We start from the raw sequence: 11,823 nt of genomic DNA on the forward strand, positions 1-11,823 counted from the left end.
TGCTTCTCAGTAGACCTGCCTAGATTTGCCCTGTAAGAGCTCAGTTCTATCCCAATTCTGCCACCAGAGCACAAGCTATATCCTGTGGATAGGGGCAGTCCCAGAGGCCTCTTCCAGGTAAGAGGACATTTATTCTTTTGCTTGGAGGTAAGCCTCTGCTGCCCGAATGGGTCTACCCAGATCTGTGCCAGTGATTTTGCTGGTGCAAGTCAGAGTGGACCTGGGAAGGTGGATCGAGGCCAGGAAGGAGGACAGAATATTGGTGGCAGTGCTGCTGCTGATATCACAAACTAACCCCTTTAGGCTGCAATCCTAACCACACTTTCCTGAGAGTAAGACCCATAGAATAAAATAGTGCTTACTTCTGAGTAGACCTGGTTAGGATTGTGCCCTTAATCTAACCTGTTTAACGGTAACCCCTTCCCGATCTCAACATGCACCTGTCCCCATCCTGGTCTCTTCCCTTTTCCTCTTCTTCGCCACCCTGTTCTGCCCAGTCCCGCTTCCCACTTGCCCCCCATGCTGATTTACTGATACCAGGACTCCTTGGTAGGCCACAGGTGCTGCCATGGCTGTTCACTGCTTGCAGCAGCAGCCCAGCTGCGCTGAATGGCACTTTGCTTTTTGCAGCCACCATAAAGCACATGCACCACTGGAACATGTGTTCCAGTGCAGCATGCCCATAAGATTGGGCCATTACAAGAGGACCTTGTTATGTTCATAACATTACAAGAGGACCTGTTCTTATGTTCTTATATTACAAGAGGCCATTACAAGAGGACCTGTTCTTATGTTCTTATAAGAACATAAGAACAGCCCCACTGGATCAGGCCATAGGCCCATCTAGTCCAGCTTCCTGTATCTCACAGCAGCCCACCAAATGCCCCAGGGAGCACACCAGATAACAAGAGACCTGCAACCCTCCTTTGCATCTGGCATGTGAAGTTCATGCAAATAATTTTTATAATTGCTTAAATGTAATTGGAGATCATTTTCATTTACATTGCTGAGGCAACCTAGTATTTTTGTTATGTTGTTACATCAAAGCTATAATTCTCATCTTATGTACTAGGAAGTAGGTCCCATTGCATGCAGTGATATTCACCTCTAAATAAATACAGTATGTGTAAAACATATGTTATGTAAAATAAGGAAGAAAGTCCATCTAGAAGACCTCATGAGAATCAATAAGTGCCTAAAGCAGCTCGCCTGAACTACTGATACATACAGTAAAAACTAATGGCTTGCACAGATTATCTCTGCACTGACTTATCCCTGTAGTCGCTGTTGCTGGTGGTTTCCATTTCAGGTGATTGGGTAGCACTGTGTACACATTATTTAGAATTCAGATCTTACTAAACAGATGTGCTTGCCATCCCCCATTCTGAAGCACTGTTTTTAATTAACTTGCTGAATGTTAGTGCTAATGAAAATCGACAGGGAGACAGATTTATTTCAGCAACAGAATCTGGGTACCATTGAGTTCTAATCTCAGTTCTGAGATTGACTTCATTTCAACTCATTTTGCCCAGGGTAGATACAAATCAACTATTTTTAAAAAAAATTAATTTAAAATTAAAACAGATTTTTTTAATGCTTTAACTTCAGTTGCATTAATTTTTTTAAGGACTTAGTTTAAAAATCTGACAGCCCAATCCTATGTTAGTCTTCACTGTCAGGACAAACACATGCACTGTTGCAAACATGCCCACTTCACGATGTAAAACAGGGGTGGCCAACCTTTCAACTTTAGGGCTCCTGGACCTTTAACAATTGTGTAGAGGAGGGAATTTCAGCAGGTGCAGTTTGTCATGCCAAGCTGCACCTGCTGAAATTCCCTCTTCTACATCATATTAAAGATCCAGGAGCCCTAAAGTTGAAAGACCGGCCACCCCTGGCCTAGATCAAATTGGGCTGTTTGCCCCTTATTCAGTACAAATTTTCCTGGCAGTAAATTTCACTGAATGGGCTTTACTTCTGAGTAGACATGCCTAGGATTGTGCTGTAATCTGCACATACAGACACATATATTCATCCTTAGGCATAGAGAAAAAATGTAAATAATGGACCCAGAAGGTCATGAAATGCAAGATGTTCGGACTGTGTCCTTTTTATGCAACATTTAAGCATATACAAGATAAATGCAGCCACCATTCACAACCATCTTCATTGGTGATAACACAATCTTAGCTAAGGAAGGAGATAAAGTGCTATTTAAATAGATAGCTACTTCCTTTTAACAACAGGCCTTTGAAGTGGCAAAGAACTGACATCAACCTGTTTGCGCTTCTTGAACACAAGCTAACAGCACCTTGAATGAGGGGTTCAGGTTTGCAACATTTAATTGAGAAATTAAATGGCATGAGGTCGTAGAAAATTACATAATTAGAGACAATTGTAAATACTAAATCATCACCATTATTTATTTTCTCCCTCGGGAATGTTCAGCCTCTTTCTCCATCTAGCTGCCTACTGTTTCAATGTTGATTCTTGATTGGGTAACTGGCTAACTGAGGTCATCGCTATGAAGTGCGTATATCCAACTGGAGCCAAAACAAAATACTTCACAGTGTTGCTCATTGTACACGAGAGCTTGGCTCTACACAGTTTTTCAACTCTTCAGATGTAATTTGTTCCTCTGAAAATGACTTTCTCATTTCAAGAACGTAATATACCATTCTGTTTGGAGAATAGGTGTATATCAAAAACACGTTTGGTCTTCTGCATTTGCACAGTCCGATAAAATGCAACAGCTACAGCATAGGCCACTTCATCATTTTGGATTCATAATGAAGCTGATTAGCAACTACTAAATACACATCCACAGAACAAGGGACAAATAAAGTGCAGGCAATGATAGAAGGTCAATGTGAGTGGGAAGAATTTCCTCACCAGTGCAAATTAGATGAAGAACGAGGGCTCATAAAGCCTGTCTCGAATTGATTGAGGCTCATATTCCTAGCCAGAGATGTACCAACTTCAGTGATATCACAACCTTATCTGGTGGGCATACATAAACAGAGATTTACACAGATGTGGCAACATGGCAAAGGCCCTGACCCCTATGTTTACTCAGAGCTCTCTCATCCAAAAGAAACTCAGGGTCCAATGCTAGCCAGCTTTGGTAAAGGCATATTCTGTGCTGCACTGGTGCAAGCCATTGCAAAGGTGCCCTAAAGTACTTTACAACAGCATAGCTGTTGCCAGTGGGAAAGCCCATGCTGGTCCCCATGCAACAGCAGAAGGAGTGGTGCTTGTCAGACATGGTGAGATCTGTGGTGAGCACTGCAGGAGTGGGGGGAGGTCTGGGAGGGGTGTAGTGGGTGGAGGTTAGACATTGACAAGGAGGACAGATTGGGCCTGGGAGGGGGGGCAGGACTGGTGGTGCCAGCTCATGCCGCATTCCATTCCCCTTCCCAGGCCTGATCCATCAACACAGGTCCACCCAGATCTGTGCCAGCTATAAAGCTTATGCAGGCTGGGGCCTTCCTCAGATGTCCCCTTACCCCGAGGAGAGTTTCCACCTGCTAAATTCCTGTGAGATGCAGTGCAAGCCATGCTGGTGCCGCTGCATTGGTGTGGGGGAGGGGGAATTGCACTGGATCAGGCTGCCCACCCAGTAATGCAACCCCTGGAACTCCCCATCACTTTAACAGTAGACTGTTCTCAGTGGCATTAGCAATGAGATTGTGTTTCCTTGGAGGGCTGAGCAAGGTCTGCCTGAATGGAATATATATGCTCCAATTTATTTTATTTTGCCTGCCAAATACATACTAGTAGGATGTATGTAAAGAATCAGGGCCGTATGCCCATGGATTTTTAAGACAAAAACTGCAACTTCTACCCATGGACACAGTTCATCAATGACACAGTTTGCTTGTATTTTGTAGTAAGGAATCAGTCCCCATGTACTCAGTGTAACCCATGAAGCAGCCTTAAGCATGGCATGTAATCTAGTGCAATTTATCAAACAGAGTTTAGTTGACAGTCAATTTCCGCCACATAGTGTTTATCTCATAAACTCTGACGAGGTCTTATATAGTTTTCATTTCTAGGTGTGAATGGGTTCAGCTACTACTACATTTGGGGCTAGTGCAAATATTTAACAACAAATATCTTAATTATGATTCGCCAGGGGATTTCAAAACAAACACAAAGACTAAAGTATTGATTTCAGTATTATATGACATTATCAACATTCAGTGACTGTGACCCCCTTATGCATCCGTATGCATTCTTACTTTGGGTTATTTCACCCATATCACAGAGGTCTATATGATGTAACTAGAGATGGGAAAAAATCAGGTATGTGCACAATTTACTGCCAGTAACTATTTGCATAAGTGCATATATATGTATGCACTCTATGTTCTTTTAAGGCTGCACTCCTATGCACACATGGAACACAGTAGGACTTTGTTCTAAGTAAAGAGTGGACTATATGTTTCTTCTTGTGTATTTATATAGTACTAGAGATTTGTATATTTATGTAGTACTAGAGATTTCTAATAAGCAGAAATTTCTAAGCTGCCATTTTAAAAACTAGCTGACTCATTTATGCAATCATTTCCCAGTTTCAAAACATCCCTTGCAATTTAATGCAGATAAATTTCAAGTTTGCACATACGAGCAATTAACTCGTATTAAACTTTGGATTTCAAATTCCTAATGTGAAGAATTAGTGTATGACATTATTGTTCTTAAAAACTGCTGAATGCTGTTCACTAAGGACTCTCTCTCTCTCTCTCTCTCTCTCTCTCTCTCTCTCTCTCTCTCTCTCTCTCTCATTAAATTAAATTATTATTTAATGGAAGGGTAGAGAAACTTACCATCAACTAATAATTATAGCTGGTACATGGCATCATTCACTTTCATTACCTGGCGTAAAAAGCAATTTTCATTCCTTGGAATCTACCAGAAAACTTCAATAAGTGGCTACATTAATGTTGCTCCATTTCAAGCAGATTAACAGCCCAATTCTGAGCTTCCCAGCACCTGCTGGATCAGTGACACCAAAAGGGCTACAGCTGTATCCAGCAGGCACCAGAAAGCAGCCGGAGGTCTCCTTGGGGGAAGCCCCAAGCCCCATAATGGGGCTTCTCAAATCAGCACCTGCTATTTTGCAGACATGAGGGACTCAGTTTCGGGCCTTCCAGCCCAGCACCGTTTAGGATATGGCGTTCTGCCAATCACACCCTGCTCTCTCAATGGCTCCTACCCCCACCCCAACCTTCCCAACCCTCATTCCACCCTCCCCCCGCCGTCTTGGGCCACACCGCCACCAGGAGGTTGCACTTACCCCCAGTGGTGGCACTTCCTCTTCCTGCCATGTGCTGGTCCCAGTGCTCCTTACTCAATGAGTGCTGTAAATGTGCTTTATCCAGCAGGTTCAGCGCCAGCACTGGGTGACTTTAGGATTGGGCCCTGAAACAAAAATATTCTAATGCACATGAAAAGAAAGCAATAACCTACCACCAAGAATCATTCTCCTTCCTGTATCTTGAGTTAGTCTACTGCCAGTATGGAAGTTATATAAATGTTTTTTTTAATTTCATTTAAACCATTTCCCCCTATTTCTAGCACGATGATGTATTTTGTTGCAAGCGACAATAGCAGCTCCACTTTAGTTTCTTATATGAATCATGATATGACTTCGTTTTAATAGAATGAAGTGATGGCAGTTTTCTAAACAAAGAGCACCTGAGAGATGAAATGGTTTTATGAACTTTGGATGTGTATGCAGTATATAGATATTGTATAAATTAATCATATATTGAAAAAAGGAATCAAATAAACAATAAATGTTATATGGATTGACATTATTGTTTTTCTCTAAAAGCCAACACAAAAAGCACTTTTTCAATAAATCTGTCACCTTTTTGTTTTCCTTTCCTAAATTTAATATAATTTGTACGCTTCATTGTGAGTTCAACATCCCAGATTCTGGAGTACCTATCAACTGCTGATTTTTTTCTCTTTTCCAATTATAAGGAATGCTTATTTTTGTGCAGGAAAATAGAGAACAATCCTAAACTGGGCCAGCACTGGCACTGGTTGCCATAAACATGCCATAAAGCACATTTATGCCCCTGCCACGAGGAGGGAGCACTGGCACCGGGCCCACACCAGACAGGTGCAGGCCTAGTGCCGGCAGGAAGAAGAGGCAGCGCTGCAGCAGGTAAGTGCAACTGCCAGGCAGTGGTGCAGCCTAAGGGAGGCGGGAGGGCAGAACGAAAGCCCAACATGGAGTTTCTCAAGTCTGCGCCGGCAAAATACCCGGCAAAGTCTTGAGAAGCCCCATTGCGGGGTTCGGGTCTTTTTCCAGGGGACAGGGATGAAAGAGCTCCTGCTGATTCCTGGTGCCTGCTGGATACAGCAGTAGCCGCTTTGGCGCCACTGGTCCGTGGGTGCTGGGAAGCTCAGGATTGGGTGTCTGCCTGTTACTTATCTACAAACCTTTCATATTTCCTAAAAGAATTATCTTTTGGATTCCCTTACATTTCATTTCCAGAGTTCAGCCACTGCCAGGGAAAGGAACTTCCAGGAGAAAGCAGGTTGACCAAGATGAGTAATGCCTAGTAGTTAGTGCACATGCATCCCTTCCTGGGATTGGGATTCCTTCCTTGGGATTGGACAAGTTTCTGGAGGAAAAATCCATTACAGGGTACAAGCCATTATGTGTATGCGCAACCTCCTGATTTTAGAAATGGGTTGTGTCAGAATGCCAGATGCTGACAGAATGCTGACAGAATGCCAGGTGCTGACAGAACTTTGGACCGACTCAGCAGGGTTCTTCTTATGTTATTTTATATGGCTGGCGTGATAGTGGGTCATGTTGTGGGTCATTTAGTGGGTCATGGCCTGGATGCCTTTAAAAGGGGATTGGACAAGTTTCTGGAGGAAAAATCAATTACGGGTTACAAGCCATGATGTATATGTGCAACCTCCTGATTTTAGAAATGGGCTATATCAGAATGCCAGATGCAAGGGAGGGCACCAGGATGGGGTCTCTTGTTATCTGGTGTGCTCCCTGGGGCATTTGGTGGGCTGCTGTGAGATACAGGAAGCTGGACTAGATGGGCCTATGGCCTGATCCAGTGGGGCTGTTCTTATGTTCTTATGTTCCTGCTCCCTGTTTTCTCTTTACTGGATCAGCATTTGAAAAGGGGGGACATCTGTACTTCGTATCCACTGCCATCATCCCAAACTACACCCTCTCAGGAGAGCACTGATGTCCTCCACAGGGGTCCTTATTACAAAATAAATCCCACAGTAGCAGCTGCAGGATGAAGAGATGCGACCATCTCTTATGAAATGGAGCATGCATTTTTGATATCTAAGACTAACACTATTGGCTCAATACCACAGTGGCTTTCAGTAAAAGGACTCCGAGGTGGAGTGCTGAAATAAAGATTCTGGTTATAACAGATTTTTCACTATCACTTTATTCCATCCTAAGTGCATTTACTTTGTAAAATTCTGTGGTGGGTCTTAAAGCAGTACACTTGGAAGCTACCTTCAGTGCTTCGAAGGCAGACCAGAATAAAACAAAGTGTCCTGACTGAGCTTGAGAAACCAGTCTCTAACTGCAAATGGAAACATCAAATTGTGGACTTCAAACCTTTTCTAAAGCATCCACATCCTGCAATAGCCTGGTAGTAAGCTGAATTTCACAGCTTTGATGCCTTTTCATGCCTCTGACTGAAGTTCTACAAAGTGTTACCTCTCAAGCACAAACCTGCAACACCAAAGGAACTGCTGTTTGTTGCAGCACAGAGCTGACCTCACTCTTTGAGACATTTTGAACGCGGGAGATTAAACCAAGGGCTCGAAAGATGTTAACATCCACCATGGATGAGGTACCAGAGGAACGTTAATGGCTGTACGGACAAACTTTGTTCTCTTCTCCCATAAAATCATTTGTGGAAAACATCATTGCAGCAATTACCTGATATACCATCCTGCTGCTTTCCTCTGCACTAATTTTTTCAAGGCCACTGCAACATAGGCTGATGCCATTAATCAGGGGGAAAAGAATATAAAAATGTAAGAAGAGCCCTGCTGGATCAGACAAAGGTTCATTCGATCAGCATCTTGCTTCCCACAGATACCCCTGGGGGAAGTGGGAAAACGATGCCCAGAAAACGGAGATGAGGGCAACAGACCTCTCCCAGGATTGCTGCCCTGATGTTGATGATATTCAGAGGTGTACCACCTCTGAAAGTGGAGGGAGTGCCTAGCAGTCATGTAGCCAGCGATGCACTTGTCCTCCATGAATTTGTCTTATCTCCTTTTAAAGCTGCCTAAAGTAATGATCATCACCAGTGGCATATCTAAGAAATGGCAGGTAGGACAGATGTCTGGGCACCCCTTGAAGGGGGCACTTTTAAGTAGCAGCTTCCCGTCTGACTCTTCTGCCAAACTGCTGCAAACCTCCAAGCGCTGTGCTACAACGGCTTGATAGAAGCTGGAAATCACCTGGAAAGCCTCTGGAGAAGGAACAGGGTGGGGAGGCAGCCACACTGCAAAGCTGCTGCCGCCACCCTCCTCTGAACCGGAAGTGACATCACAATGTCACATGACATCACAGCCTCACAGCCCCAGGCAGCGCTGCCCATGGCTACGCTGCAGGCCATCACCACGTCATATGGTACCAAATTCCATGGATTAATTGTGTGGTGTATGAAGATATGCTGCTTTTTGTTCATCCTGAATCTGCCACCAATCAATTTCATTGAATTACCCCTGGTTCTAGATCTTCTGAAGAGGGGGAGAAATTATCTCTCTATTCATTTTTTTCACACTATGCATATTTTTGTAAGCTTCAGTTGTGTCCACAGCTTAGGGCCCAATCCTATCATGGAGTTACAACGTTCTGTTGTCCTAAACGGCACAATGCCCTGTAAATGGTACTCTACTGCAAAGCCTGAGGGGACCGCATGTGGAAATGGTTCCCTACATGTGCCAATGGCCCAGCCAGGCAGCACTGGAGGGGGTGGGTTGTGTGCAGTAAGGGAGAGATTCAGGGAGGTTAGGCGTGGAGAGTGGGCTGGAGGGGTTGGAGGAGCCTGAAAAAGGAGTCAGGAAGAGTTAGCCAAGAAAGAAAGGGTAGACAAAAGGCTTGTGGAAGAAGCAGAAAATGTCTGAGCATAGCTCCATGAGCAATCACGAGTCACACAACAGTGCCTCTTTTCACATGACCATCATGACATGGAAACTATTGAAGTGTACAACATGACATTTATATTGCCCTGTGAGTGAACTGATATAGCATAGTGGTGTAGAGAGTGAGCTGTGAACCAGTCTTTCCCCAGTTTGAACCTTGTCCCTGCCATGAATTTGCCTCCACTCCCCAGCTGCAACATGGCAACATGCAGAAAATAACACTTATCATAAAGGACTGTTGTAAGGACTACATCAGGATAAATACATATAAGCAAGTATTTGCAGACTTTATAATTGCTACATAAATATTAAGCAGTACAGTGTCCTGCATTGCAGCAGTTCTCATGGCCAAACACCATCTGAGAAAGGGATCTATTCTTAGGGTTTCTCAACCAGTTTTTCAAAGCGTCCTTTCAGCACAATCCCATGCATGTCTACTCAGAAGTAAATCACATTATGTCCAGTAGGCTTACTCCCAGGAAAGTGTGTATAGGATTGCAGCCTTAATGAAACCATTGGTCAGGGTGATCAGATGCCACAACCGCAAAAGAGGATAAGGCACCTCAAAATGTAGGACATCCAAGAAAAATGTAGGACATGACAAAATAAAAGCTAAAAACACTGGTATATTGGTTTCATGCTGTAAATTTTAACACCGTATTACTTATTATTAAACTTAAAACTATATTACATATAATTTATTAATTACAAGAAGGCTATGTGCTATCTGCAGTGGCCTGCTCACAGGGAAAAGGAGGACATTTAAGTTCTTTTCCAGAACATGATGTTAAAAACAAGGACATGTCCTGGAAAAAGAGGATGTCTGGTCACCCTGCCATTGGTCCACCTTAGCCAGTCGAAGATCGGCTTCCCCAGAGTATCAGGCAGAGATCTTTACCCGCTTACTACTTGAGATCCTTTAATTGGGGATAAAATAAGATTCTAATCTGACATTTTCAGAAATGATTCTGGTTGAAGAATCATTCAAACAGTGCTGATAGATTCACCTACTTCTCACAGCTGAAAATGCAGTGATACACAATAGAGAGAAGACAAAGTGTTGTCCATTATCATCCACATGCCATCTCAAAGAATCCAGTACTGAAGTTCTCTTCCCCCACTCCCTGTGGTACCAATAGACAAAGTTTGAGTCCTGGCTCATGGACAAAGACACAGAAACATAATGGGAAACAATCATGAGACACTTGGGTGTGAATCTGAAAGCTTCACACTCAAAGGATACCATTACATAACTACAGTGCCCTCAACCCCCCAGTGTGAATATTCTTCTCCAGCTGTGTTTATATGAATCCGACTAATTACAACTGTTGCTGATACTCAGTATTATTGATGATGTTATTTCCATTAGGTTACTTTTATGCTAGTGTAGTGTCCTTCCAGATAATTACATTCACTGTTACTAGATTAGATGGGCTATTGTGGCTTTAACACTTACTACACAAGGCCATTTTCCCCCTATCCTCCAGTTCCTATGAAAACAAAACAAAACAATACTTTACTTGTACTTTAGAACAAGTAAATACTTAAAAACACACACACACACACACACACAATTTAATCTATCCTCCATATCTGCTTGTCAACGTTAGCTTGCTTCTAGATCAGTTCTACTTTCTCATGGCTACCTCCAAAGAATCCTGGGAGTTATAGTTTGAAAAAGGAGCTGTGCATTCCTTAATACAGAGGTTCTCAAATTTTTAGCACCAGGACCCACTTTTTAGAATGAGAATCTGTCAGGACCCACCGGAAGTGATGTCATGACCGGAGGTGACATCATCAAGCAGGAAGAGTTTTAACAATCCTAGGCTGCAATCCTACCCGCACTTACCCAGGAGTAAGTCCCATTGAATATAATTGTTAAAAGCATATACATAGTAAACATAGTAGTTTAAAGTACAGATGTGTAACATTTTCCCCAAATGCAGTCACAACCCATGATAGCATCAAGTCTAATAGATTAAAAACAAAATATTGAAATGAATGGGGACCCACCTGAAATTGGCTTGTGACCCACCTAGTGGGTCCCAACCCACACTTTGAGAAACACTGCCTTCATAGAGATCCTTACCCTGCCTTCACCTGGCACCTACAGTGCATGGGAAGAGCATGCAAGGTAGCATACACACAGTAGCATAGCTAGTGCGGTGCAAAATGGTAAGTATTGCAGGCTCCCAAATGCAAGTGTAAGCAGTCCCTCCCACTCACCCTTGGATGTACAGCTGTTGCTACCTGAATGGCTCTAAGGGCAAGTGGGAGGGGCTGCTTACACTCACTTTTGGAAAACTGCACTACTTCCCATTTTACAAAACTCTAGCTACGCTACTGAATACACCCGTAGAATGAAGCTATCATGGAGTCTTTAGCTTTAGCTTTTCTCCAAACACTCTTAATTCTATGTGTTTTCTTTCATCTATTTTGTTTCTTGTCTGTGTGTTTTTTATAAGAGCACAGCTGCTTTGGGACCTTATTAATATTACAGAGTTACTAAGACTGACTCTAGTAGTACTCTAATAAAGTTAACAATATACTGTCCTTTATTGATGATTCTGTGTCGGCTACTAGCCGTACAAGTTGTTGTTTTCAACATTGTGCATTTTCGGAGCTCAGACGGACGTTTGCATTTATTGACTGCAGAGA

The sequence above is a fragment of the Tiliqua scincoides genome, chromosome 4, assembly GCF_035046505.1.
Source record: "Tiliqua scincoides isolate rTilSci1 chromosome 4, rTilSci1.hap2, whole genome shotgun sequence".
NCBI lineage: Eukaryota > Metazoa > Chordata > Lepidosauria > Squamata > Scincidae > Tiliqua > Tiliqua scincoides.